Source organism: Cryptomeria japonica, chromosome 3 (genome assembly GCF_030272615.1).
Source record: "Cryptomeria japonica chromosome 3, Sugi_1.0, whole genome shotgun sequence".
Lineage (NCBI taxonomy): Eukaryota > Viridiplantae > Streptophyta > Pinopsida > Cupressales > Cupressaceae > Cryptomeria > Cryptomeria japonica.
Window position 1 is genome coordinate 241,895,550 of NC_081407.1, and position 6,000 is coordinate 241,901,549.

A 6,000-nucleotide genomic window follows, 5' to 3' on the forward strand; every position below is an offset into this window, starting at 1 on the left:
GCTACAACATTGAATTGCACAAATATAGCATGGATCAAACAACTGTTGGAAGGTATAAATGAGAAAGTTACCAAGCCAGTAACTATATTCTATGATAATATGAGTGCCATTAACATTTCAAAGAATCTGGTAATGCGCTCCAAGACAAAGCATATCTCTATAAAGTATCATTATCTTAGAGAAGAAGTTCAAGAGAAGAAAGTTGTGCTGGAATATATCAGTGCAAAGGAGCAAATTGCAGACATCTTCACAAAGCCACTACCAAGGGACACTTTTGAGTATCTCAGAAGCAAGTTAGGGGTCCTACCCCTATCTTCTACTCACTGACAGAGTTCGGTGAAAGCATAAATTTGATGAATCTATAGAATATTATGTGTGGATTCATGCTGATTTACAGTTTAGAAGGTTTTCTAAAGGTGTGCAGGAAATAGTGAATAGAGACAAGTTGCTCTGACTGAGACTGAGGTGATACACAACAAGGCAAATCACTTCACCAAGGAAGAAATCATGATTTAGTTCTTTTACTTTTTGGCATTGTTGTCAAAGGGGGAGAAGACTAAATGGTAAAATCCTAAATGAAGAAGAAGAATAATGACAGGGGGAGAAGACTTTTAGAAGAAGTCTACAGCTCAAGGATAACAGGAGAAGTCTAACAGTAATCTAAATCAGAATCAATTTTAATATCTTGTTGGTATTACCATTTAATTGTTGGTTTTGCCATCAATGCCAAAGGGGGATATTGTTGGCATTTTTCAGTAGAAAGGAGATTGTTGATATTCATTAAGGATATTGAGAAGGTTGTTGAAGATTATTGATATAACTGAAAAAGGATGATAACTATCTTTATAACATTATTTTGTCATTGATGTCAAGAAATTGATTATTTGATTTTATGATGTTGCCATATCTTAAGAAGTATGTTTTGATGAGTATTAAGTGGTTGGTAAGTGACATAGAAAGAATGTGATAAGAAAGGGGAGAAATAAGTTATTCAATGGGCAACTATTACCAAGTTAGACAATGATGAGATCATGATGTTTAGATTTTTTTGATATCCTACATATGTTGTTGATTGAAAGGTTAATACTATACTATGTCACCGAGTAAAGAACCTAGTCAGTAAACCCTAAGGAACCTAGTCGGTAAACCCTAAGGTTATCGATATCGGTTAATGAAGGCAGAATGTCACTGAGTAAAGTTTAGTATTTACATATATTGAAAGGTTAATACTACACTATGTCACCGAGTAAAGAACCTAGTCGGTAAACCCTAAGGAACCTAGTCGGTAAACCCTAAGGTTATTGATATCGGTTAATGAAGGCGGAATGTCTACCAAGTAAAGTTTAGTATTTACTGAGTTGGAACTGAGTTACGACAGAATGCATTGGATGAATACAAGCATTATTTAATGAAAGACAATGATGAGCTGGAGATGTATAAATGCTTGGTATGCCGCGTATGAAGTTTGTTAAGGATCTATGGCAATGGAAGATCGATAGGAAGATCTACAGTGCAGATTGAACTGCAATAACCTTGTGCAAGTCTTAAGAAAGGAATGCAAGTCCCAAGGCAAGGTAAAACATTTTCAGATCAAAGGATACATTGAACCTAGTCAAGAATGAAGATCTGATGGCTAAGATTGATCATGGGAAATGTGATCAAGGAGATTAAGCGGTTAGCAAATTGTTTATAAATAAGGAATTATTGATAAACAATGTATGAGGGCAAGTGTAAGCACAGGGATGCTACATAGTGATTACCAAGCACAGAAGCTTGAAGACCTATTTGAATAATAGAGTAGGAAGCCCAGCAGAAGGACAAGATAAGTCCTATGACTATATTGTTTTGAGAAAATAAGAATCTACTTTAGCATTTTAGATGTGAAGTTGTAGATATATTTACTACTATTATTTATTCTGAATAACAAAGAAATCTCTTAACTGAGTGGACTTAACAGTCTTATTTGTAAACCCTCTAAAAAGGTAACATTCTAAATGAGTGTTTGAAATCCTTTGACAATGTCACTTCTAACAAAGTGAAGATCCTAACAGATCTTATGGAAATCCCTTTACCGGGTCACATCTAGCAATGTGTTTGTGATCTTTAATAGGATTTTCTTTTAACCGAGCATACTCTAGAAGAGTATATTTCTTAGTGAGTCTGAAATCCCATAGTAGTTTTTCCCTATTTGGGTTTCCATGTTAAATCTGGTGTTATATGTGTTATGATGATTATGTGTTTATGAGTTTGCATGTTTAACAGTTTTTGGTTATATTGCTGAAGTATATGTTACCGAGGTTGAATCTATTGATTTTATGGAAGATTAAGTTTGTATGATTCACACCCCCCTCTCATCTTGTTAGCTATTGGCATTAGGTCTTTACATTTAGTATCAGAACTTAGCAATGTGTTGATCAAATATCTAGTTGGTGAATAAGATTGCATAAGTGGGTAACAATTGTATGAGATTTTCTAGAGGGGTAGATTCATTGATTTTAGATCTGTTGTAAATGGTATTTTGATTTGAAGTTTTAGATTGTCTTAATACTTATTCAGCGCCCCCCCCCCCCCCCACCTCTCAGTATTAACCAGATCCCTATAGGATTAACAATTTGTATCAGAGTTGTGGTCCTCTATGTGTAGAAAAGCTTAACTGCTTGAGGAAAATATTTTGAGGAAGAGAAGATGATGAAGAAAGAGGGTCCAAAATTCAACATAACTATAAGATCCAGAAAGACAGAATGAATATATATCTAAAAGGTCTTGGTGCTCAATACTGGAAACATGTTGAAACATCATTTGTGACTCCTACTACTGCTCCCTTGACACTGGATGAACTTAAATATCAATAGGAGAACATGCAAGCCCTTGAAAATATTGTAAGTACCTTATCTAATTCTAAATATATTGATGTTCAAGGATTGGAAAATGCACATAAGGTTAGGGAAAAATTAGTTACAATTCATGGAGGAGATGAGCATGTACAAAGACCAAAAGAGGAAAGCTTAAGAGGAAAAGTTGATGACATGAAATGCAAGAAGGAGAAAACATTGCACAGTATGGTTAGAGAATTAAAGAAGTTATTGGCGGTATAAAAGGTGTTTGTGGTAAAATTGATGATGACGTGGTAGTAAGTAAAATGCTTGGAACTCTTAAACCAGAGTATGCTATTAGAGTATTGGAAATCTAAGAATTGAGATCCATTTCAAAGGATAAGGTAACTGTTAGATCTTTGTTTGGTATGCTTACAACCTTTGAGTTAAATAGTTTTGACAATAGTGTGGCAAAATCCATTGAATTTTCTTTTAAATCTTTTGTTATCGATTCATCTGTTAGAAAAGGAAAGCATGTATGTCAAAGTCATGAGTGAAGATGTAGTCATGGAGGTAATTGGGAAAGTGAAGACAATGAAGATCAAGTTATGGAACTTGAAGCACTGATAGCCAATCGATTTCCAAGAGGCACAGGTAAGTATAAAGGAAAGCTACCTTTAAAGTGTTTCTCTTGTAGTAATATTTGTCATATGACTGCTAACTTCCCTAACATCGATGAGAAAGATAAGTTCAAGAGATTAAAAGGGAAAGGCAGAAAACACTGTCATGTTGCAGTGGATGAAGGTGTGACTAATGAAGAATCTGAAGATGAAGATGATAATGAAGATATTTTGTTTGTATCTGTGAAGGAGGAATTATCTGATGAGAAGGAACTAGTTTCTTATGTAGAAAACAATAATGAATGGATTATAGATAGTGGTTGTTAACACCATGTGACCGGAGATAAGAGTAAGTTACTAAGTCTTAATGAATTTGATGGAGGTGTTGTTAGATTTGGAAATGATTCTACCTGCATGGTGAAAGGTAAAGGTTCTATTTATTTGAATGGGAAGAATAATACTGATGATGTATTTTGGGTTGATGGTATGAAAAATAATCTGTTAAGTGTTGGACAACTCAATGATAAAGGTTATTTACTTGAGTTTAATGGTGGAATCTGCAGAATTCTTGGAGGAAATGGTGATTTGATTTCTACCGAAAAATAACCAAGAGGTAACTTATTTTATTTAAATGCTAATGCCAATAGTTTTCTAGTTGCAAAGATGGAAGATAGCTGGTTATGATACAAGAGATATTGTCATATGAATTTTGATAACTTGGTGAAGGTAAGGAAGTCTAGTGTTGTGAGAGGATTACTAAACATTGTTAAACTAGATAATGTGATGTGTAAAGACTGTCAAATTGGTAAGATGGCCTCTATTTCATTTAAGAGAATGAAGTGTACATCTGAAAATATTTTGGATTGGTTCATAATGATCTATGTGGTCCTATGAAAACAAAAAGCTATTTTGGTGATAGATATTTCATGTTTTTTACCGATGACTATTCTAAGGTGATATGGGTTACATTCCTAAAGCAGAAATTTGAAGCCTTTAGTAAATTTAAAGCATTTAAAGCTCTAGTTGAGAATGAGATCGGTAAAAACTTGAAATGCTTAAGTTCTGATCGAGGAGGAGAATGCAGATCTGATGAGTTTGTCAAGTATTGTGATGAACATGGTATCAAGAGATAGATGTCTACTCCAAGGACACCACAACAAAATGGTGTAGTAGAAAGGATGAACAAAACAATTGTTGATGCTGCTAGAACAATTTTATTACAAGGTAATATGCCTAAGATGTTTTGGAGAGAAGCAGTAAGTACTACAGTCTACACTTTAAACTGGATAATTATAAAGAAAGACAATAATAAGACACCTTATGAATTATGGTATGGTAAAACTCCATGTGTTAGTTATTTCAAAATCTTTGGAAGTCAATGTTTTATTAAAAAGGATAACTACAATGGAAAGTTTGATGCAAAATTTGATGAAGGAATATTTCTTGGTTATTCTTCTAAAACCAAAGCATATAAATGCTATAATAAGAGAACTAAAAAAATAGTTGAAAGTGTTAATGTGAAGGTGGATGATTTGTCAAATAAATCTAAATAATCAAGCAGGTCTGAACTTGAAAAAGATGATAATGAAGAAAGACTAGTGATCTTTGAACTGGAAGCACAAAATAATGATCAACTGGCAAATGCAGTACCGATAAGCGAGGACAGTGAAAAACAAGGTAGAAAATCGACTAGTGAATCGGATGAGGAAGATGTAGAACCGACACAGACTATACCTAGATATGTGAGATTAAATCACTCTCAAGCTCATATAATTGGTGATAAGAACGTGGATGTACAGATCAGGAGGAAGATTAGATAAAATTCTCGTTTGATCTCTACAATGGAACCCAGGACAATTAAGGAATCTCTCAAAGAATATGACTAGGTGAAAGCAATGAATGAGGAATTAGATCAAATAGAGAAAAATCAAACATGGTCACTTGTTCCTAGACTAGAGGACAAGAATGTGATTGGAACCAAATGGGTCTTTAGGAATAAGTTAAATGGAGATGGAAAAGTGGTAAGAAATAAGGCAAGGTTAGTCTGCAAAAGATATGCACATGAAGAAGGTGAAGACTATGGTGAAACTTTTGCACCAGTTGCAAGATTGGAAGGAGTAAGGATGCTACTAGCATTTGCTGCATATAAGGGATTCAAAGTCTACCAAATGGATGTCAAGTCAACCTTTTTGAATGGAATTCTTGAAGAAGAAGTATACATTGAAAAACCAAATGGTTTTTCCCTGACTAATGATAAGGACTTGATATGTAAATTCCATAAAGATTTGTATGGTCTAAAGAAGGCATTGAGACCATGGTATGAGAGATTACATGCACATTTTATCAAGATTGGATTCCAGCGTAGTAGTGAGGACAATAATATTTATCTAAAAAATTGATGGAGACTAGATGCTAATAGCTTAAGTATTTGTAGATGACACAATTTTTGGTAGAAATGATAATATGAGTATGGACTTTGTTGATGAGATGAAAAAGGAATTCGAGGTGTGTCTAATTGGTGAAATAAAGTTCTTTATTGGATTACAGATCCAACAACTGGATGGTGC